Genomic DNA, 22,733 nt, shown 5'->3' with positions numbered 1-22,733 from the left:
CAATCTTAACTTTGAACAAACTGTTTTTACGAACGTAATCTTTTTTCGCAGGCTCTTGATGAAACGTTGAAGGTCGAACTGGTGAGCAAAAGAAAAATCCAAAGAGCTTATTCCTGTCCCAGGAATCGGTTACGCAATAGGTTCGATAACAGTTTTGTGTCAAAGCGGGGTGCTGTAATTTCGAAAAAGCGCTCTCGCACCGAAGACGATGACGATAATTGCTCGCTAACTGATGAGTCTCATTTAAACTCTCATGAAAATGAAACCTTTCAATCAACGAAACGAGCAAGAAAATCATTCAGCAGCCCAACTAATGTTGGTCACTGTTACAGAGGAAAGGCAGCGGTACCGCTTGCAAGAAAAACGGCTTTTAAACCTATATCGGACATTGAATCATCTTCCAAATCTACTCGTTCTTGTTCTTCCCTTGTTTCTCAAGTCCTCAGAACGCAACATGGCCGCCATTGTCGAGAAATGCTAACAGCAGTGTAATAGAACACTGGTAACTTCAAGAGCATATGAAAGACATATTTTACTTATTAAAGATATGCGTTGAAATATATATAGATGTTTTCATCAAGTTTGTTCCATCGCGTTGATGTACTTTCGCAATTACCTTCTTTTTGTGGCTTTTTCGTGTCTTCAAGCAGTCATGTGCTTATTTTCATCACTTGCAATAAAGCAAAATATTAAACTAGTGCACATCATTTTTTTGATTTCAGACATTGTTGCACAAAACTTTGAGGTTTCTCAAGGAATCTGTTCAAACCAGAAAAAGCATGTTAGTAATGGATTTTTGTACTTTTTTGGCGTTGAAAGTCAACTGTTGTCAACTAAAATCTCACAGATAATGCAGAAAAAATAACAAACGCTTCCCGTCGGGGAATCGAACCCCGGTCTCCCGCGTGACAGGCGGGGATACTTACCACTATACTAACGAGGACATGAAACATGTTGTTAATTATTGGAATGTCAATTCTGAAGAAATGTTTTTCGCAAACATAAACAAAACTTAAAACGTTAGTTAATCACTATAAGCGTACCACGCTAACTTTGAAGAGCGGACTTTTTCTGATAAGCAGTCTTATCTCATTAAACAAAGTAAATGTCTGATACGAAGTCGAACCGCAAAGTTTAAACGCGGCACTTGAAAAACACGTTGACTTCTTAAACTTTTTTTCTGGCAAAGTTACGTATATAATGGTTGGCTGATAGTCCACACCATCGAACTTCTTGAATAAAACAACAACTATTTGTTGAAAAGAAACAATGCAAAACAAATTGATGAATACCACCCCGGATGTAGCAGTTTATCTCCTTAGCATGGTAAGTTGTACACAAGTGTTACGGCAAAATTAACTAAATTACTTGACCACTTTCATATTGTTGTCAATCTTAACTTTGAACAAACTGTTTTTACGAACGTAATCTTTTTTCGCAGGCTCTTGATGAAACGTTGAAGGTCGAACTGGTGAGCAAAAGAAAAATCCAAAGAGCTTATTCCTGTCCCAGGAATCGGTTACGCAATAGGTTCGATAACAGTTTTGTGTCAAAGCGGGGTGCTGTAATTTCGAAAAAGCGCTCTCGCACCGAAGACGATGACGATAATTGCTCGCTAACTGATGAGTCTCATTTAAACTCTCATGAAAATGAAACCTTTCAATCAACGAAACGAGCAAGAAAATCATTCAGCAGCCCAACTAATGTTGGTCACTGTTACAGAGGAAAGGCAGCGGTACCGCTTGCAAGAAAAACGGCTTTTAAACCTATATCGGACATTGAATCATCTTCCAAATCTACTCGTTCTTGTTCTTCCCTTGTTTCTCAAGTCCTCAGAACGCAACATGGCCGCCATTGTCGACAAATGCTAACAGCAGTGTAATAGAACACTGGTAACTTCAAGAGCATATGAAAGACATATTTTACTTATTAAAGATATGCGTTGAAATATATATAGATGTTTTCATCAAGTTTGTTCCATCGCGTTGATGTACTTTCGCAATTACCTTCTTTTTGTGGCTTTTTCGTGTCTTCAAGCAGTCATGTGCTTATTTTCATCACTTGCAATAAAGCAAAATATTAAACTAGTGCACATCATTTTTTTGATTTCAGACATTGTTGCACAAAACTTTGAGGTTTCTCAAGGAATCTGTTCAAACCAGAAAAAGCATGTTAGTAATGGATTTTTGTACTTTTTTGGCGTTGAAAGTCAACTGTTGTCAACTAAAATCTCACAGATAATGCAGAAAAAATACCAAACGCTCCCCGTCGGGGAATCGAACCCCGGTCTCCCGCGTGACAGGCGGGGATACTTACCACTATACTAATGAGGACATGAAACATGTTGTTAATTATTGGAATGTCAATTCTGAAGAAATGTTTTTCGCAAACATAAACAAAACTTAAAACGTTAGTTAATCACTATAAGCGTACCACGCTAACTTTGAAGAGCGGACTTTTTCTGATAAGCAGTCTTATCTCATTAAACAAAATAAATGTCTGATACGAAGTCGAAACGCAAAGTTTAAACGCGGCACTTGAAAAACACGTTGACTTCTTAAACTTGTTTTCTGGCAAAGTTACGTATATAATGGTTGGCTGATAGTCCACACCATCGAACTTCTTGAATAAAACAACAACTATTTGTTGAAAAGAAACAATGCAAAACAAATTGATGAATACCACCCCGGATGTAGCAGTTTATCTCCTTAGCATGGTAAGTTGTACACAAGTGTTACGGCAAAATTAACTAAATTACTTGACCACTTTCATATTGTTGTCAATCTTAACTTTGAACAAACTGTTTTTACGAACGTAATCTTTTTTCGCAGGCTCTTGATGAAACGTTGAAGGTCGAACTGGTGAGCAAAAGAAAAATCCAAAGAGCTTATTCCTGTCCCAGGAATCGGTTACGCAATAGGTTCGATAACAGTTTTGTGTCAAAGCGGGGTGCTGTAATTTCGAAAAAGCGCTCTCGCACCGAAGACGATGACGATAATTGCTCGCTAACTGATGAGTCTCATTTAAACTCTCATGAAAATGAAACCTTTCAATCAACGAAACGAGCAAGAAAATCATTCAGCAGCCCAACTAATGTTGTTCACTGTTACAGAGGAAAGGCAGCGGTACCGCTTGCAAGAAAAACGGCTTTTAAACCTATATCGGACATTGAATCATCTTCCAAATCTACTCGTTCTTGTTCTTCCCTTGTTTCTCAAGTCCTCAGAACGCAACATGGCCGCCATTGTCGACAAATGCTAACAGCAGTGTAATAGAACACTGGTAACTTCAAGAGCATATGAAAGACATATTTTACTTATTAAAGATATGCGTTGAAATATATATAGATGTTTTCATCAAGTTTGTTCCATCGCGTTGATGTACTTTCGCAATTACCTTCTTTTTGTGGCTTTTTCGTGTCTTCGTCTTCAAGCAGTCATGTGCTTATTTTCATCACTTGCAATAAAGCAAAATATTAAACTAGTGCACATCATTTTTTTGATTTCAGACATTGTTGCACAAAACTTTGAGGTTTCTCAAGGAATCTGTTCAAACCAGAAAAAGCATGTTAGTAATGCATTTTTGTACTTTTTTGGGGTTGAAAGTCAACTGTTGTCAACTAAAATCTCACAGATAATGCAGAAAAAATAACAAACGCTCCCCGTCGGGGAATCGAACCCCGGTCTCCCGCGTGACAGGCGGGGATACTTACCACTATACTAACGAGGACATGAAACATGTTGTAAATTATTGGAATGTCAATTCTGAAGAAATGTTTTTCGCAAACATAAACAAAACTTAAAACGTTAGTTAATCACTATAAGCGTACCACGCTAACTTTGAAGAGCGGACTTTTTCTGATAAGCAGTCTTATCTCATTAAACAAAATAAATGTCTGATACGAAGTCGAAACGCAAAGTTTAAACGCGGCACTTGAAAAACACGTTGACTTCTTAAACTTTTTTTCTGGCAAAGTTCCGTATATAATGGTTGGCTGATAGTCCACACCATCGAACTTCTTGAATAAAACAACAACTATTTGTTGAAAAGAAACAATGCAAAACAAATTGATGAATACCACCCCGGATGTAGCAGTTTATCTCCTTAGCATGGTAAGTTGTACACAAGTGTTACGGCAAAATTAACTAAATTATTTGACCACTTTCATATTGTTGTCAATCTTAACTTTGAACAAACTGTTTTTACGAACGTAATCTTTTTTCTCAGGCTCTTGATGAAACGTTGAAGGTCGAACTGGTGAGCAAAAGAAAAATCCAAAGAGCTTATTCCTGTCCCAGGAATCGGTTACGCAATAGGTTCGATAACAGTTTTGTGTCAAAGCGGGGTGCTGTAATTTCGAAAAAGCGCTCACGCACCGAAGACGATGACGATAATTGCTCGCTAACTGATGAGTCTCATTTAAACTCTCATGAAAATGAAACCTTTCAATCAACGAAACGAGCAAGAAAATCATTCAGCAGCCCAACTAATGTTGGTCACTGTTACAGAGGAAAGGCAGCGGTACCGCTTGCAAGAAAAACGGCTTTTAAACCTATATCGGACATTGAATCATCTTCCAAATCTACTCGTTCTTGTTCTTCCCTTGTTTCTCAAGTCCTCAGAACGCAACATGGCCGCCATTGTCGAGAAATGCTAACAGCAGTGTAATAGAACACTGGTAACTTCAAGAGCATATGAAAGACATATTTTACTTATTAAAGATATGCGTTGAAATATATATAGATGTTTTCATCAAGTTTGTTCCATCGCGTTGATGTACTTTCGCAATTACCTTCTTTTTGTGGCTTTTTCGTGTCTTCGTCTTCAAGCAGTCATGTGCTTATTTTCATCACTTGCAATAAAGCAAAATATTAAACTAGTGCACATCATTTTTTTGATTTCAGACATTGTTGCACAAAACTTTGAGGTTTCTCAAGGAATCTGTTCAAACCAGAAAAAGCATGTTAGTAATGCATTTTTGTACTTTTTTGGGGTTGAAAGTCAACTGTTGTCAACTAAAATCTCACAGATAATGCAGAAAAAATAACAAACGCTCCCCGTCGGGGAATCGAACCCCGGTCTCCCGCGTGACAGGCGGGGATACTTACCACTATACTAACGAGGACATGAAACATGTTGTTAATTATTGGAATGTCAATTCTGAAGAAATGTTTTTCGCAAACATAAACAAAACTTAAAACGTTAGTTAATCACTATAAGCGTACCACGCTAACTTTGAAGAGCGGACTTTTTCTGATAAGCAGTCTTATCTCATTAAACAAAATAAATGTCTGATACGAAGTCGAAACGCAAAGTTTAAACGCGGCACTTGAAAAACACGTTGACTTCTTAAACTTTTTTTCTGGCAAAGTTACGTATATAATGGTTGGCTGATAGTCCACACCATCGAACTTCTTGAATAAAACAACAACTATTTGTTGAAAAGAAACAATGCAAAACAATTTGATGAATACCACCCCGGATGTAGCAGTTTATCTCCTTAGCATGGTAAGTTGTACACAAGTGTTACGGCAAAATTAACTAAATTATTTGACCACTTTCATATTGTTGTCAATCTTAACTTTGAACAAACTGTTTTTACGAACGTAATCTTTTTTCTCAGGCTCTTGATGAAACGTTGAAGGTCGAACTGGTGAGCAAAAGAAAAATCCAAAGAGCTTATTCCTGTCCCAGGAATCGGTTACGCAATAGGTTCGATAACAGTTTTGTGTCAAAGCGGGGTGCTGTAATTTCGAAAAAGCGCTCACGCACCGAAGACGATGACGATAATTGCTCGCTAACTGATGAGTCTCATTTAAACTCTCATGAAAATGAAACCTTTCAATCAACGAAACGAGCAAGAAAATCATTCAGCAGCCCAACTAATGTTGGTCACTGTTACAGAGGAAAGGCAGCGGTACCGCTTGCAAGAAAAACGGCTTTTAAACCTATATCGGACATTGAATCATCTTCCAAATCTACTCGTTCTTGTTCTTCCCTTGTTTCTCAAGTCCTCAGAACGCAACATGGCCGCCATTGTCGACAAATGCTAACAGCAGTGTAATAGAACACTGGTAACTTCAAGAGCATATGAAAGACATATTTTACTTATTAAAGATATGCGTTGAAATATATATAGATGTTTTCATCAAGTTTGTTCCATCGCGTTGATGTACTTTCGCAATTACCTTCTTTTTGTGGCTTTTTCGTGTCTTCAAGCAGTCATGTGCTTATTTTCATCACTTGCAATAAAGCAAAATATTAAACTAGTGCACATCATTTTTTTGATTTCAGACATTGTTGCACAAAACTTTGAGGTTTCTCAAGGAATCTGTTCAAACCAGAAAAAGCATGTTAGTAATGGATTTTTGTACTTTTTTGGCGTTGAAAGTCAACTGTTGTCAACTAAAATCTCACAGATAATGCAGAAAAAATACCAAACGCTCCCCGTCGGGGAATCGAACCCCGGTCTCCCGCGTGACAGGCGGGGATACTTACCACTATACTAACGAGGACATGAAACATGTTGTTAATTATTGGAATGTCAATTCTGAAGAAATGTTTTTCGCAAACATAAACAAAACTTAAAACGTTAGTTAATCACTATAAGCCTACCACGCTAACTTTGAAGAGCGGACTTTTTCTGATAAGCAGTCTTATCTCATTAAACAAAATAAATGTCTGATACGAAGTCGAAACGCAAAGTTTAAACGCGGCACTTGAAAAACACGTTGACTTCTTAAACTTTTCTTCTGGCAAAGTTACGTATATAATGGTTGGCTGATAGTACACACCATCGAACTTCTTGAATAAAACAACAATTATTTGTTGAAAAGAAACAATGCAAAACAAATTGATGAATACCACCCCGGATGTAGCAGTTTATCTCCTTAGCATGGTAAGTTGTACACAAGTGTTACGGCAAAATTAACTAAATTACTTGACCACTTTCATATTGTTGTCAATCTTAACTTTGAACAAACTGTTTTTACGAACGTAATCTTTTTTCGCAGGCTCTTGATGAAACGTTGAAGGTCGAACTGGTGAGCAAAAGAAAAATCCAAAGAGCTTATTCCTGTCCCAGGAATCGGTTACGCAATAGGTTCGATAACAGTTTTGTGTCAAAGCGGGGTGCTGTAATTTCGAAAAAGCGCTCTCGCACCGAAGACGATGACGATAATTGCTCGCTAACTGATGAGTCTCATTTAAACTCTCATGAAAATGAAACCTTTCAATCAACGAAACGAGCAAGAAAATCATTCAGCAGCCCAACTAATGTTGGTCACTGTTACAGAGGAAAGGCAGCGGTACCGCTTGCAAGAAAAACGGCTTTTAAACCTATATCGGACATTGAATCATCTTCCAAATCTACTCGTTCTTGTTCTTCCCTTGTTTCTCAAGTCCTCAGAACGCAACATGGCCGCCATTGTCGAGAAATGCTAACAGCAGTGTAATAGAACACTGGTAACTTCAAGAGCATATGAAAGACATATTTTACTTATTAAAGATATGCGTTGAAATATATATAGATGTTTTCATCAAGTTTGTTCCATCGCGTTGATGTACTTTCGCAATTACCTTCTTTTTGTGGCTTTTTCGTGTCTTCGTCTTCAAGCAGTCATGTGCTTATTTTCATCACTTGCAATAAAGCAAAATATTAAACTAGTGCACATCATTTTTCTGATTTCAGACATTCTTGCACAAAACTTTGAGGTTTCTCAAGGAATCTGTTCAAACCAGAAAAAGCATGTTAGTAATGGATTTTTGTACTTTTTTGGCGTTGAAAGTCAACTGTTGTCAACTAAAATCTCACAGATAATGCAGAAAAAATACCAAACGCTCCCCGTCGGGGAATCGAACCCGGGTCTCCCGCGTGACAGGCGGGGATACTTACCACTATACTAACGAGGACATGAAACATGTTGTTAATTATTGGAATGTCAATTCTGAAGAAATGTTTTTCGCAAACATAAACAAAACTTAAAACGTTAGTTAATCACTATAAGCGTACCACGCTAACTTTGAAGAGCGGACTTTTTCTGATAAGCAGTCTTATCTCATTAAACAAAGTAAATGTCTGATACGAAGTCGAAACGCAAAGTTTAAACGCGGCACTTGAAAAACACGTTGACTTCTTAAACTTTTTTTCTGGCAAAGTTACGTATATAATGGTTGGCTGATAGTCCACACCATCGAACTTCTTGAATAAAACAACAACTATTTGTTGAAAAGAAACAATGCAAAACAAATTGATGAATACCACCCCGGATGTAGCAGTTTATCTCCTTAGCATGGTAAGTTGTACACAAGTGTTACGGCAAAATTAACTAAATTACTTGACCACTTTCATATTGTTGTCAATCTTAACTTTGAACAAACTGTTTTTACGAACGTAATCTTTTTTCGCAGGCTCTTGATGAAACGTTGAAGGTCGAACTGGTGAGCAAAAGAAAAATCCAAAGAGCTTATTCCTGTCCCAGGAATCGGTTACGCAATAGGTTCGATAACAGTTTTGTGTCAAAGCGGGGTGCTGTAATTTCGAAAAAGCGCTCTCGCACCGAAGACGATGACGATAATTGCTCGCTAACTGATGAGTCTCATTTAAACTCTCATGAAAATGAAACCTTTCAATCAACGAAACGAGCAAGAAAATCATTCAGCAGCCCAACTAATGTTGGTCACTGTTACAGAGGAAAGGCAGCGGTACCGCTTGCAAGAAAAACGGCTTTTAAACCTATATCGGACATTGAATCATCTTCCAAATCTACTCGTTCTTGTTCTTCCCTTGTTTCTCAAGTCCTCAGAACGCAACATGGCCGCCATTGTCGACAAATGCTAACAGCAGTGTAATAGAACACTGGTAACTTCAAGAGCATATGAAAGACATATTTTACTTATTAAAGATATGCGTTGAAATATATATAGATGTTTTCATCAAGTTTGTTCCATCGCGTTGATGTACTTTCGCAATTACCTTCTTTTTGTGGCTTTTTCGTGTCTTCGTCTTCAAGCAGTCATGTGCTTATTTTCATCACTTGCAATAAAGCAAAATATTAAACTAGTGCACATCATTTTTTTGATTTCAGACATTCTTGCACAAAACTTTGAGGTTTCTCAAGGAATCTGTTCAAACCAGAAAAAGCATGTTAGTAATGGATTTTTGTACTTTTTTGGCGTTGAAAGTCAACTGTTGTCAACTAAAATCTCACAGATAATGCAGAAAAAATACCAAACGCTCCCCGTCGGGGAATCGAACCCCGGTCTCCCGCGTGACAGGCGGGTATACTTACCACTATACTAATGAAGACATGAAACATGTTGTTAATTATTGGAATGTCAATTCTAAAGAAATGTTTTTCGCAAACATAAACAGAACTTAAAACGTTAGTTAATCACTATAAGCGTACCACGCTAACTTTGAAGAGCGGACTTTTTCTGATAAGCAGTCTTATCTCATTAAACAAAGTAAATGTCTGATACGAAGTCGAAACGCAAAGTTTAAACGCGGCACTTGAAAAACACGTTGACTTCTTAAACTTGTTTTCTGGCAAAGTTACGTATATAATGGTTGGCTGATAGTCCACACCATCGAACTTCTTGAATAAAACAACAACTATTTGTTGAAAAGAAACAATGCAAAACAAATTGATGAATACCACCCCGGATGTAGCAGTTTATCTCCTTAGCATGGTAAGTTGTACACAAGTGTTACGGCAAAATTAACTAAATTACTTGACCACTTTCATATTGTTGTCAATCTTAACTTTGAACAAACTGTTTTTACGAACGTAATCTTTTTTCGCAGGCTCTTGATGAAACGTTGAAGGTCGAACTGGTGAGCAAAAGAAAAATCCAAAGAGCTTGTTCCTGTCCCAGGAATCGGTTACGCAATAGGTTCGATAACAGTTTTGTGTCAAAGCGGGGTGCTGTAATTTCGAAAAAGCGCTCTCGCACCGAAGACGATGACAATAATTGCTCGCTAACTGATGAGTCTCATTTAAACTCTCATGAAAATGAAACCTTTCAATCAACGAAACGAGCAAGAAAATCATTCAGCAGCCCAACTAATGTTGGTCACTGTTACATAGGAAAGGCAGCGGTACCGCTTGCAAGAAAAACGGCTTTTAAACCTATATCGGACATTGAATCATCTTCCAAATCTACTCGTTCTTGTTCTTCCCTTGTTTCTCAAGTCCTCAGAACGCAACATGGCCGCCATTGTCGACAAATGCTAACAGCAGTGTAATAGAACACTGGTAACTTCAAGAGCATATGAAAGACATATTTTACTTATTAAAGATATGCGTTGAAATATATATAGATGTTTTCATCAAGTTTGTTCCATCGCGTTGATGTACTTTCGCAATTACCTTCTTTTTGTGGCTTTTTCGTGTCTTCGTCTTCAAGCAGTCATGTGCTTATTTTCATCACTTGCAATAAAGCAAAATATTAAACTAGTGCACATCATTTTTTTGATTTCAGACATTCTTGCACAAAACTTTGAGGTTTCTCAAGGAATCTGTTCAAACCAGAAAAAGCATGTTAGTAATGGATTTTTGTACTTTTTTGGCGTTGAAAGTCAACTGTTGTCAACTAAAATCTCACAGATAATGCAGAAAAAATACCAAACGCTCCCCGTCGGGGAATCGAACCCCGGTCTCCCGCGTGACAGGCGGGTATACTTACCACTATACTAATGAAGACATGAAACATGTTGTTAATTATTGGAATGTCAATTCTAAAGAAATGTTTTTCGCAAACATAAACAGAACTTAAAACGTTAGTTAATCACTATAAGCGTACCACGCTAACTTTGAAGAGCGGACTTTTTCTGATAAGCAGTCTTATCTCATTAAACAAAGTAAATGTCTGATACGAAGTCGAAACGCAAAGTTTAAACGCGGCACTTGAAAAACACGTTGACTTCTTAAACTTGTTTTCTGGCAAAGTTACGTATATAATGGTTGGCTGATAGTCCACACCATCGAACTTCTTGAATAAAACAACAACTATTTGTTGAAAAGAAACAATGCAAAACAAATTGATGAATACCACCCCGGATGTAGCAGTTTATCTCCTTAGCATGGTAAGTTGTACACAAGTGTTACGGCAAAATTAACTAAATTACTTGACCACTTTCATATTGTTGTCAATCTTAACTTTGAACAAACTGTTTTTACGAACGTAATCTTTTTTCGCAGGCTCTTGATGAAACGTTGAAGGTCGAACTGGTGAGCAAAAGAAAAATCCAAAGAGCTTGTTCCTGTCCCAGGAATCGGTTACGCAATAGGTTCGATAACAGTTTTGTGTCAAAGCGGGGTGCTGTAATTTCGAAAAAGCGCTCTCGCACCGAAGACGATGACAATAATTGCTCGCTAACTGATGAGTCTCATTTAAACTCTCATGAAAATGAAACCTTTCAATCAACGAAACGAGCAAGAAAATCATTCAGCAGCCCAACTAATGTTGGTCACTGTTACATAGGAAAGGCAGCGGTACCGCTTGCAAGAAAAACGGCTTTTAAACCTATATCGGACATTGAATCATCTTCCAAATCTACTCGTTCTTGTTCTTCCCTTGTTTCTCAAGTCCTCAGAACGCAACATGGCCGCCATTGTCGACAAATGCTAACAGCAGTGTAATAGAACACTGGTAACTTCAAGACCATATGAAAGACATATTTTACTTATTAAAGATATGCGTTGAAATATATATAGATGTTTTCATCAAGTTTGTTCCATCGCGTTGATGTACTTTCGCAATTACCTTCTTTTTGTGGCTTTTTCGTGTCTTCGTCTTCAAGCAGTCATGTGCTTATTTTCATCACTTGCAATAAAGCAAAATATTAAACTAGTGCACATCATTTTTTTGATTTCAGACATTGTTGCACAAAACTTTGAGGTTTCTCAAGGAATCTGTTCAAACCAGAAAAAGCATGTTAGTAATGGATTTTTGTACTTTTTTTGGCGTTGAAAGTCAACTGTTGTCAACTAAAATCTCACAGATAATGCAGAAAAAATAACAAACGCTCCCCGTCGGGGAATCGAACCCCGGTCTCCCGCGAGACAGGCGGGGATACTTACCACTATACTAACGAGGACATGAAACATGTTGTTAATTATTGGAATGTCAATTCTGAAGAAATGTTTTTCGCAAACATAAACAAAACTTAAAACGTTAGTTAATCACTATAAGCGTACCACGCTAACTTTGAAGAGCGGACTTTTTCTGATAAGCAGTCTTATCTCATTAAACAAAATAAATGTCTGATACGAAGTCGAAACGCAAAGTTTAAACGCGGCACTTGAAAAACACGTTGACTTCTTAAACTTGTTTTCTGGCAAAGTTACGTATATAATGGTTGGCTGATAGTCCACACCATCGAACTTCTTGAATAAAACAACAACTATTTGTTGAAAAGAAACAATGCAAAACAAATTGATGAATACCACCCCGGATGTAGCAGTTTATCTCCTTAGCATGGTAAGTTGTACACAAGTGTTACGGCAAAATTAACTAAATTACTTGACCACTTTCATATTGTTGTCAATCTTAACTTTGAACAAACTGTTTTTACGAACGTAATCTTTTTTCGCAGGCTCTTGATGAAACGTTAAAGGTCGAACTGGTGAGCAAAAGAAAAATCCAAAGAGCTTATTCCTGTCCCAGGAATCGGTTACGCAATAGGTTCGATAACAGTTTTGTGTCAAAGCGGGGTGCTGTAATTTCGAAAAAGCGCTCTCGCATCGAAGACGATGACGATAATTGCTCGCTAACTGATGAGTCTCATTTAAACTCTCATGAAAATGAAACCTTTCAATCAACGAAACGAGCAAGAAAATCATTCAGCAGCCCAACTAATGTTGTTCACTGTTACAGAGGAAAGGCAGCGGTACCGCTTGCAAGAAAAACGGCTTTTAAACCTATATCGGACATTGAATCATCTTCCAAATCTACTCGTTCTTGTTCTTCCCTTGTTTCTCAAGTCCTCAGAACGCAACATGGCCGCCATTGTCGACAAATGCTAACAGCAGTGTAATAGAACACTGGTAACTTCAAGAGCATATGAAAGACATATTTTACTTATTAAAGATATGCGTTGAAATATATATAGATGTTTTCATCAAGTTTGTTCCATCGCGTTGATGTACTTTCGCAATTACCTTCTTTTTGTGGCTTTTTCGTGTCTTCGTCTTCAAGCAGTCATGTGCTTATTTTCATCACTTGCAATAAAGCAAAATATTAAACTAGTGCACACCATTTTTTTGATTTCAGACATTGTTGCACAAAACTTTGAGGTTTCTCAAGGAATCTGTTTAAACCAGAAAAAGCATGTTAGTAATGGATTTTTGTACTTTTTTGGCGTTGAAAGTCAACTGTTGTCAACTAAAATCTCACAGATAATGCAGAAAAAATAACAAACGCTCCCCGTCGGGGAATCGAACCCCGTCTCCCGCGTGACAGGCGGGGATACTTACCACTATACTAACGAGGACATGAAACATGTTGTTAATTATTGGAATGACAATTCTGAAGAAATGTTTTTCGCAAACATAAACAAAACTTAAAACGTTAGTTAATCACTATAAGCGTACCACGCTAACTTTGAAGAGCGGACTTTTTCTGATAAGCAGTCTTATCTCATTAAACAAAATAAATGTCTGATACGAAGTCGAAACGCAAAGTTTAAACGCGGCACTTGAAAAACACGTTGACTTCTTAAACTTGTTTTCTGGCAAAGTTACGTATATAATGGTTGGCTGATAGTCCACACCATCGAACTTCTTGAATAAAACAACAACTATTTGTTGAAAAGAAACAATGCAAAACAAATTGATGAATACCACCCCGGATGTAGCAGTTTATCTCCTTAGCATGGTAAGTTGTACACAAGTGTTACGGCAAAATTAACTAAATTACTTGACCACTTTCATATTGTTGTCAATCTTAACTTTGAACAAACTGTTTTTACGAACGTAATCTTTTTTCGCAGGCTCTTGATGAAACGTTAAAGGTCGAACTGGTGAGCAAAAGAAAAATCCAAAGAGCTTATTCCTGTCCCAGGAATCGGTTACGCAATAGGTTCGATAACAGTTTTGTGTCAAAGCGGGGTGCTGTAATTTCGAAAAAGCGCTCTCGCATCGAAGACGATGACGATAATTGCTCGCTAACTGATGAGTCTCATTTAAACTCTCATGAAAATGAAACCTTTCAATCAACGAAACGAGCAAGAAAATCATTCAGCAGCCCAACTAATGTTGTTCACTGTTACAGAGGAAAGGCAGCGGTACCGCTTGCAAGAAAAACGGCTTTTAAACCTATATCGGACATTGAATCATCTTCCAAATCTACTCGTTCTTGTTCTTCCCTTGTTTCTCAAGTCCTCAGAACGCAACATGGCCGCCATTGTCGACAAATGCTAACAGCAGTGTAATAGAACACTGGTAACTTCAAGACCATATGAAAGACATATTTTACTTATTAAAGATATGCGTTGAAATATATATAGATGTTTTCATCAAGTTTGTTCCATCGCGTTGATGTACTTTCGCAATTACCTTCTTTTTGTGGCTTTTTCGTGTCTTCGTCTTCAAGCAGTCATGTGCTTATTTTCATCACTTGCAATGCAGCAAAATATTAAACTAGTGCACATCATTTTTTTGATTTCAGGCATTGTTGCACAAAACTTTGAGGTTTCTCAAGGAATCTGTTCAAACCAGAAAAAGCATGTTAGTAATGTATTTTTGTACTTTTTTTGGCGTTGAAAGTCAACTCTTGTCAACTAAAATCTCACAGATAATGCAGAAAAAATAACAAACGCTCCCCGTCGGGGAATCGAACCCCGGTCTCCCGCGAGACAGGCGGGGATACTTACCACTATACTAACGAGGACATGAAACATGTTGTTAATTATTGGAATGTCAATTCTGAAGAAATGTTTTTCGCAAACATAAACAAAACTTAAAACGTTAGTTAATCACTATAAGCGTACCACGCTAACTTTGAAGAGCGGACTTTTTCTGATAAGCAGTCTTATCTCATTAAACAAAATAAATGTCTGATACGAAGTCGAAACGCAAAGTTTAAACGCGGCACTTGAAAAACACGTTGACTTCTTAAACTTTTTTTCTGGCAAAGTTACGTATATAATGGTTGGCTGATAGTCCACACCATCGAACTTCTTGAATAAAACAACAACTATTTGTTGAAAAGAAACAATGCAAAACAAATTGATGAATACCACCCCGGATGTAGCAGTTTATCTCCTTAGCATGGTAAGTTGTACACAAGTGTTACGGCAAAATTAACTAAATTACTTGACCACTTTCATATTGTTGTCAATCTTAACTTTGAACAAACTGTTTTTACGAACGTAATCTTTTTTCGCAGGCTCTTGATGAAACGTTGAAGGTCGAACTGGTGAGCAAAAGAAAAATCCAAAGAGCTTATTCCTGTCCCAGGAATCGGTTACGCAATAGGTTCGATAACAGTTTTGTGTCAAAGCGGGGTGCTGTAATTTCGAAAAAGCGCTCTCGCATCGAAGACGATGACGATAATTGCTCGCTAACTGATGAGTCTCATTTAAACTCTCATGAAAATGAAACCTTTCAATCAACGAAACGAGCAAGAAAATCATTCAGCAGCCCAACTAATGTTGTTCACTGTTACAGAGGAAAGGCAGCGGTACCGCTTGCAAGAAAAACGGCTTTTAAACCTATATCGGACATTGAATCATCTTCCAAATCTACTCGTTCTTGTTCTTCCCTTGTTTCTCAAGTCCTCAGAACGCAACATGGCCGCCATTGTCGACAAATGCTAACAGCAGTGTAATAGAACACTGGTAACTTCAAGACCATATGAAAGACATATTTTACTTATTAAAGATATGCGTTGAAATATATATAGATGTTTTCATCAAGTTTGTTCCATCGCGTTGATGTACTTTCGCAATTACCTTCTTTTTGTGGCTTTTTCGTGTCTTCGTCTTCAAGCAGTCATGTGCTTATTTTCATCACTTGCAATAAAGCAAAATATTAAACTAGTGCACATCATTTTTTTGATTTCAGACATTGTTGCACAAAACTTTGAGGTTTCTCAAGGAATCTGTTCAAACCAGAAAAAGCATGTTAGTAATGGATTTTTGTACTTTTTTTGGCGTTGAAAGTCAACTGTTGTCAACTAAAATCTCACAGATAATGCAGAAAAAATAACAAACGCTCCCCGTCGGGGAATCGAACCCCGGTCTCCCGCGAGACAGGCGGGGATACTTACCACTATACTAACGAGGACATGAAACATGTTGTTAATTATTGGAATGTCAATTCTGAAGAAATGTTTTTCGCAAACATAAACAAAACTTAAAACGTTAGTTAATCACTATAAGCGTACCACGCTAACTTTGAAGAGCGGACTTTTTCTGATAAGCAGTCTTATCTCATTAAACAAAATAAATGTCTGATACGAAGTCGAAACGCAAAGTTTAAACGCGGCACTTGAAAAACACGTTGACTTCTTAAACTTGTTTTCTGGCAAAGTTACGTATATAATGGTTGGCTGATAGTCCACACCATCGAACTTCTTGAATAAAACAACAACTATTTGTTGAAAAGAAACAATGCAAAACAAATTGATGAATACCACCCCGGATGTAGCAGTTTATCTCCTTAGCATGGTAAGTTGTACACAAGTGTTACGGCAAAATTAACTAAATTACTTGACCACTTTCATATTGTTGTCAATCTTAACTTTGAACAAACTGTTTTTACGAACGTAATCTTTTTTCGCAGGCTCTTGATGAAACGTTAAAGGTCGAACTGGTGAGCAAAAGAAAAATCCAAAGAGCTTATTCCTGTCCCAGGAATCGGTTACGCAATAGGTTCGATAACAGTTTTGTGTCAAAGCGGGGTGCTGTAATTTCGAAAAAGCGCTCTCGCATCGAAGACGATGACGATAATTGCTCGCTAACTGATGAGTCTCATTTAAACTCTCATGAAAATGAAACCTTTCAATCAACGAAACGAGCAAGAAAATCATTCAGCAGCCCAACTAATGTTGTTCACTGTTACAGAGGAAAGGCAGCGGTACCGCTTGCAAGAAAAACGGCTTTTAAACCTATATCGGACATTGAATCATCTTCCAAATCTACTCGTTCTTGTTCTTCCCTTGTTTCTCAAGTCCTCAGAACGCAACATGGCCGCCATTGTCGACAAATGCTAACAGCAGTGTAATAGAACACTGGTAACTTCAAGAGCATATGAAAGACATATTTTACTTATTAAAGATATGCGTTGAAATATATATAGATGTTTTCATCAAGTTTGTTCCATCGCGTTGATGTACTTTCGCAATTACCTTCTTTTTGTGTCTTTTTCGTGTCTTCGTCTTCAAGCAGTCATGTGCTTATTTTCATCACTTGCAATAAAGCAAAATATTAAACTAGTGCACATCATTTTTTTGATTTCAGACATTGTTGCACAAAACTTTGAGGTTTCTCAAGGAATCTGTTCAAACCAGAAAAAGCATGTTAGTAATGGATTTTTGTACTTTTTTGGCGTTGAAAGTCAACTGTTGTTAACTAAAATCTCACAGATAATGCAGAAAAAATACCAAACGCTCCCCGTCGGGGAATCGAAGCCCGGTCTCCCGCGTGACAGGCGGGGATACTTACCACTGTACTAACGAGGACATGAAACATGTTGTTAATTATTGGAATGTCAATTGTGAAGAAATGTTTTTCGCAAACATAAACAAAACTTAAAACGTTAGTTAATCACTATAAGCGTACCACGCTAACTTTGAAGAGCGGACTTTTTCTGATAAGCAGTCTTATCTCATTAAACAAAGTAAATGTCTGATACGAAGTCGAAACGCAAAGTTTAAACGCTGCACTTGAAAAACACGTTGACTTCTTAAACTTTTTTTCTGGCAAAGTTACGTATATAATGGTTGGCTGATAGTCCACACCATCGAACTTCTTGAATAAAACAACAACTATTTGTTGAAAAGAAACAATGCAAAACAAATTGATGAATACCACCCCGGATGTAGCAGTTTATCTCCTTAGCATGGTAAGTTGTACACAAGTGTTACGGCAAAATTAACTAAATTACTTGACCACTTTCATATTGTTGTCAATCTTAACTTTGAACAAACTGTTTTTACGAACGTAATCTTTTTTCGCAGGCTCTTGATGAAACGTTGAAGGTCGAACTGGTGAGCAAAAGAAAAATCCAAAGAGCTTATTCCTGTCCCAGGAATCGGTTACGCAATAGGTTCGATAACAGTTTTGTGTCAAAGCGGGGTGCTGTAATTTCGAAAAAGCGCTCTCGCACCGAAGACGATGACGATAATTGCTCGCTAACTGATGAGTCTCATTTAAACTCTCATGAAAATGAAACCTTTCAATCAACGAAACGAGCAAGAAAATCATTCAGCAGCCCAACTAATGTTGGTCACTGTTACAGAGGAAAGGCAGCGGTACCGCTTGCAAGAAAAACGGCTTTTAAACCTATATCGGACATTGAATCATCTTCCAAATCTACTCGTTCTTGTTCTTCCCTTGTTTCTCAAGTCCTCAGAACGCAACATGGCCGCCATTGTCGACAAATGCTAACAGCAGTGTAATAGAACACTGGTAACTTCAAGAGCATATGAAAGACATATTTTACTTATTAAAGATATGCATTGAAATATATATAGATGTTTTCATCAAGTTTGTTCCATCGCGTTGATGTACTTTCGCAATTACCTTCTTTTTGTGTCTTTTTCGTGTCTTCGTCTTCAAGCAGTCATGTGCTTATTTTCATCACTTGCAATGCAGCAAAATATTAAACTAGTGCACATCATTTTTCTGATTTCAGACATTCTTGCACAAAACTTTGAGGTTTCTCAAGGAATCTGTTCAAACCAGAAAAAGCATGTTAGTAATGGATTTTTGTACTTTTTTGGCGTTGAAAGTCAACTGTTGTTAACTAAAATCTCACAGATAATGCAGAAAAAATACCAAACGCTCCCCGTCGGGGAATCGAAGCCCGGTCTCCCGCGTGACAGGCGGGGATACTTACCACTGTACTAACGAGGACATGAAACATGTTGTTAATTATTGGAATGTCAATTCTGAAGAAATGTTTTTCGCAAACATAAACAAAACTTAAAACGTTAGTTAATCACTATAAGCGTACCACGCTAACTTTGAAGAGCGGACTTTTTCTGATAAGCAGTCTTATCTCATTAAACAAAGTAAATGTCTGATACGAAGTCGAAACGCAAAGTTTAAACGCGGCACTTGAAAAACACGTTGACTTCTTAAACTTTTTTTCTGGCAAAGTTACGTATATAATGGTTGGCTGATAGTCCACACCATCGAACTTCTTGAATAAAACAACAACTATTTGTTGAAAAGAAACAATGCAAAACAAATTGATGAATACCACCCCGGATGTAGCAGTTTATCTCCTTAGCATGGTAAGTTGTACACAAGTGTTACGGCAAAATTAACTAAATTACTTGACCACTTTCATATTGTTGTCAATCTTAACTTTGAACAAACTGTTTTTACGAACGTAATCTTTTTTCGCAGGCTCTTGATGAAACGTTGAAGGTCGAACTGGTGAGCAAAAGAAAAATCCAAAGAGCTTATTCCTGTCCCAGGAATCGGTTACGCAATAGGTTCGATAACAGTTTTGTGTCAAAGCGGGGTGCTGTAATTTCGAAAAAGCGCTCTCGCACCGAAGACGATGACGATAATTGCTCGCTAACTGATGAGTCTCATTTAAACTCTCATGAAAATGAAACCTTTCAATCAACGAAACGAGCAAGAAAATCATTCAGCAGCCCAACTAATGTTGGTCACTGTTACAGAGGAAAGGCAGCGGTACCGCTTGCAAGAAAAACGGCTTTTAAACCTATATCGGACATTGAATCATCTTCCAAATCTACTCGTTCTTGTTCTTCCCTTGTTTCTCAAGTCCTCAGAACGCAACATGGCCGCCATTGTCGACAAATGCTAACAGCAGTGTAATAGAACACTGGTAACTTCAAGAGCATATGAAAGACATATTTTACTTATTAAAGATATGCGTTGAAATATATATAGATGTTTTCATCAAGTTTGTTCCATCGCGTTGATGTACTTTCGCAATTACCTTCTTTTTGTGTCTTTTTCGTGTCTTCGTCTTCAAGCAGTCATGTGCTTATTTTCATCACTTGCAATGCAGCAAAATATTAAACTAGTGCACATCATTTTTCTGATTTCAGACATTCTTGCACAAAACTTTGAGGTTTCTCAAGGAATCTGTTCAAACCAGAAAAAGCATGTTAGTAATGGATTTTTGTACTTTTTTGGCGTTGAAAGTCAACTGTTGTTAACTAAAATCTCACAGATAATGCAGAAAAAATACCAAACGCTCCCCGTCGGGGAATCGAAGCCCGGTCTCCCGCGTGACAGGCGGGGATACTTACCACTGTACTAACGAGGACATGAAACATGTTGTTAATTATTGGAATGTCAATTCTGAAGAAATGTTTTTCGCAAACATAAACAAAACTTAAAACGTTAGTTAATCACTATAAGCGTACCACGCTAACTTTGAAGAGCGGACTTTTTCTGATAAGCAGTCTTATCTCATTAAACAAAGTAAATGTCTGATACGAAGTCGAAACGCAAAGTTTAAACGCGGCACTTGAAAAACACGTTGACTTCTTAAACTTTTTTTCTGGCAAAGTTACGTATATAATGGTTGGCTGATAGTCCACACCATCGAACTTCTTGAATAAAACAACAACTATTTGTTGAAAAGAAACAATGCAAAACAAATTGATGAATACCACCCCGGATGTAGCAGTTTATCTCCTTAGCATGGTAAGTTGTACACAAGTGTTACGGCAAAATTAACTAAATTACTTGACCACTTTCATATTGTTGTCAATCTTAACTTTGAACAAACTGTTTTTACGAACGTAATCTTTTTTCGCAGGCTCTTGATGAAACGTTGAAGGTCGAACTGGTGAGCAAAAGAAAAATCCAAAGAGCTTATTCCTGTCCCAGGAATCGGTTACGCAATAGGTTCGATAACAGTTTTGTGTCAAAGCGGGGTGCTGTAATTTCGAAAAAGCGCTCTCGCACCGAAGACGATGACGATAATTGCTCGCTAACTGATGAGTCTCATTTAAACTCTCATGAAAATGAAACCTTTCAATCAACGAAACGAGCAAGAAAATCATTCAGCAGCCCAACTAATGTTGGTCACTGTTACAGAGGAAAGGCAGCGGTACCGCTTGCAAGAAAAACGGCTTTTAAACCTATATCGGACATTGAATCATCTTCCAAATCTACTCGTTCTTGTTCTTCCCTTGTTTCTCAAGTCCTCAGAACGCAACATGGCCGCCATTGTCGACAAATGCTAACAGCAGTGTAATAGAACACTGGTAACTTCAAGAGCATATGAAAGACATATTTTACTTATTAAAGATATGCGTTGAAATATATATAGATGTTTTCATCAAGTTTGTTCCATCGCGTTGATGTACTTTCGCAATTACCTTCTTTTTGTGTCTTTTTCGTGTCTTCGTCTTCAAGCAGTCATGTGCTTATTTTCATCACTTGCAATGCAGCAAAATATTAAACTAGTGCACATCATTTTTCTGATTTCAGACATTCTTGCACAAAACTTTGAGGTTTCTCAAGGAATCTGTTCAAACCAGAAAAAGCATGTTAGTAATGGATTTTTGTACTTTTTTGGGGTTGAAAGTCAACTGTTGTTAACTAAAATCTCACAGATAATGCAGAAAAAATACCAAACGCTCCCCGTCGGGGAATCGAAGCCCGGTCTCCCGCGTGACAGGCGGGGATACTTACCACTGTACTAACGAGGACATGAAACATGTTGTTAATTATTGGAATGTCAATTCTGAAGAAATGTTTTTCGCAAACATAAACAAAACTTAAAACGTTAGTTAATCACTATAAGCGTACCACGCTAACTTTGAAGAGCGGACTTTTTCTGATAAGCAGTCTTATCTCATTAAACAAAGTAAATGTCTGATACGAAGTCGAAACGCAAAGTTTAAACGCGGCACTTGAAAAACACGTTGACTTCTTAAACTTTTTTTCTGGCAAAGTTACGTATATAATGGTTGGCTGATAGTCCACACCATCGAACTTCTTGAATAAAACAACAACTATTTGTTGAAAAGAAACAATGCAAAACAAATTGATGAATACCACCCCGGATGTAGCAGTTTATCTCCTTAGCATGGTAAGTTGTACACAAGTGTTACGGCAAAATTAACTAAATTACTTGACCACTTTCATATTGTTGTCAATCTTAACTTTGAACAAACTGTTTTTACGAACGTAATCTTTTTTCGCAGGCTCTTGATGAAACGTTGAAGGTCGAACTGGTGAGCAAAAGAAAAATCCAAAGAGCTTATTCCTGTCCCAGGAATCGGTTACGCAATAGGTTCGATAACAGTTTTGTGTCAAAGCGGGGTGCTGTAATTTCGAAAAAGCGCTCTCGCACCGAAGACGATGACGATAATTGCTCGCTAACTGATGAGTCTCATTTAAACTCTCATGAAAATGAAACCTTTCAATCAACGAAACGAGCAAGAAAATCATTCAGCAGCCCAACTAATGTTGGTCACTGTTACAGAGGAAAGGCAGCGGTACCGCTTGCAAGAAAAACGGCTTTTAAACCTATATCGGACATTGAATCATCTTCCAAATCTACTCG

At 37.6% G+C, this 22,733-nt stretch overlaps 16 non-coding genes across 16 annotated transcripts; all 16 read right to left on the bottom strand.

Annotated features, from left to right (window-relative positions):
- Window positions 1-871: 871 nt before the first annotated feature.
- Trnad-guc (transfer RNA aspartic acid (anticodon GUC)) lies at window positions 872-943 on the bottom strand. Its single transcript has one exon. It is a non-coding gene; the product is annotated as a tRNA-Asp (tRNA).
- Window positions 944-2,261: 1,318 nt separating this feature from the next.
- Window positions 2,262-2,333, bottom strand: Trnad-guc (transfer RNA aspartic acid (anticodon GUC)). Its single transcript has one exon. It is a non-coding gene; the product is annotated as a tRNA-Asp (tRNA).
- Window positions 2,334-3,657: 1,324 nt separating this feature from the next.
- Window positions 3,658-3,729, bottom strand: Trnad-guc (transfer RNA aspartic acid (anticodon GUC)). The gene has a single exon. It is a non-coding gene; the product is annotated as a tRNA-Asp (tRNA).
- Window positions 3,730-5,053: 1,324 nt separating this feature from the next.
- On the bottom strand, window positions 5,054-5,125 carry Trnad-guc (transfer RNA aspartic acid (anticodon GUC)). Its single transcript has one exon. It is a non-coding gene; the product is annotated as a tRNA-Asp (tRNA).
- A 1,318-nt stretch (window positions 5,126-6,443) lies between these two features.
- Trnad-guc (transfer RNA aspartic acid (anticodon GUC)) lies at window positions 6,444-6,515 on the bottom strand. Its single transcript has one exon. It is a non-coding gene; the product is annotated as a tRNA-Asp (tRNA).
- A 1,324-nt stretch (window positions 6,516-7,839) lies between these two features.
- On the bottom strand, window positions 7,840-7,911 carry Trnad-guc (transfer RNA aspartic acid (anticodon GUC)). The gene has a single exon. It is a non-coding gene; the product is annotated as a tRNA-Asp (tRNA).
- A 1,324-nt stretch (window positions 7,912-9,235) lies between these two features.
- Window positions 9,236-9,307, bottom strand: Trnad-guc (transfer RNA aspartic acid (anticodon GUC)). Its single transcript has one exon. It is a non-coding gene; the product is annotated as a tRNA-Asp (tRNA).
- A 1,324-nt stretch (window positions 9,308-10,631) lies between these two features.
- On the bottom strand, window positions 10,632-10,703 carry Trnad-guc (transfer RNA aspartic acid (anticodon GUC)). The gene has a single exon. It is a non-coding gene; the product is annotated as a tRNA-Asp (tRNA).
- A 1,325-nt stretch (window positions 10,704-12,028) lies between these two features.
- Trnad-guc (transfer RNA aspartic acid (anticodon GUC)) lies at window positions 12,029-12,100 on the bottom strand. The gene has a single exon. It is a non-coding gene; the product is annotated as a tRNA-Asp (tRNA).
- Window positions 12,101-13,424: 1,324 nt separating this feature from the next.
- Window positions 13,425-13,495, bottom strand: Trnad-guc (transfer RNA aspartic acid (anticodon GUC)). Its single transcript has one exon. It is a non-coding gene; the product is annotated as a tRNA-Asp (tRNA).
- A 1,325-nt stretch (window positions 13,496-14,820) lies between these two features.
- Trnad-guc (transfer RNA aspartic acid (anticodon GUC)) lies at window positions 14,821-14,892 on the bottom strand. Its single transcript has one exon. It is a non-coding gene; the product is annotated as a tRNA-Asp (tRNA).
- Window positions 14,893-16,217: 1,325 nt separating this feature from the next.
- Window positions 16,218-16,289, bottom strand: Trnad-guc (transfer RNA aspartic acid (anticodon GUC)). Its single transcript has one exon. It is a non-coding gene; the product is annotated as a tRNA-Asp (tRNA).
- Window positions 16,290-17,613: 1,324 nt separating this feature from the next.
- On the bottom strand, window positions 17,614-17,685 carry Trnad-guc (transfer RNA aspartic acid (anticodon GUC)). The gene has a single exon. It is a non-coding gene; the product is annotated as a tRNA-Asp (tRNA).
- Window positions 17,686-19,009: 1,324 nt separating this feature from the next.
- Window positions 19,010-19,081, bottom strand: Trnad-guc (transfer RNA aspartic acid (anticodon GUC)). The gene has a single exon. It is a non-coding gene; the product is annotated as a tRNA-Asp (tRNA).
- Window positions 19,082-20,405: 1,324 nt separating this feature from the next.
- Trnad-guc (transfer RNA aspartic acid (anticodon GUC)) lies at window positions 20,406-20,477 on the bottom strand. Its single transcript has one exon. It is a non-coding gene; the product is annotated as a tRNA-Asp (tRNA).
- A 1,324-nt stretch (window positions 20,478-21,801) lies between these two features.
- Window positions 21,802-21,873, bottom strand: Trnad-guc (transfer RNA aspartic acid (anticodon GUC)). Its single transcript has one exon. It is a non-coding gene; the product is annotated as a tRNA-Asp (tRNA).
- Between the last annotated feature and the right edge of the window lie 860 nt (window positions 21,874-22,733).

This window comes from Phallusia mammillata, chromosome 6 (genome assembly GCF_965637545.1).
Source record: "Phallusia mammillata chromosome 6, kaPhaMamm4.hap1.1, whole genome shotgun sequence".
In the NCBI taxonomy this organism is placed as follows: domain Eukaryota; kingdom Metazoa; phylum Chordata; class Ascidiacea; order Phlebobranchia; family Ascidiidae; genus Phallusia; species Phallusia mammillata.
Note: the sequence above shows the minus strand (reverse complement) of the source record. Positions and strands in the feature narration are given on the sequence as shown.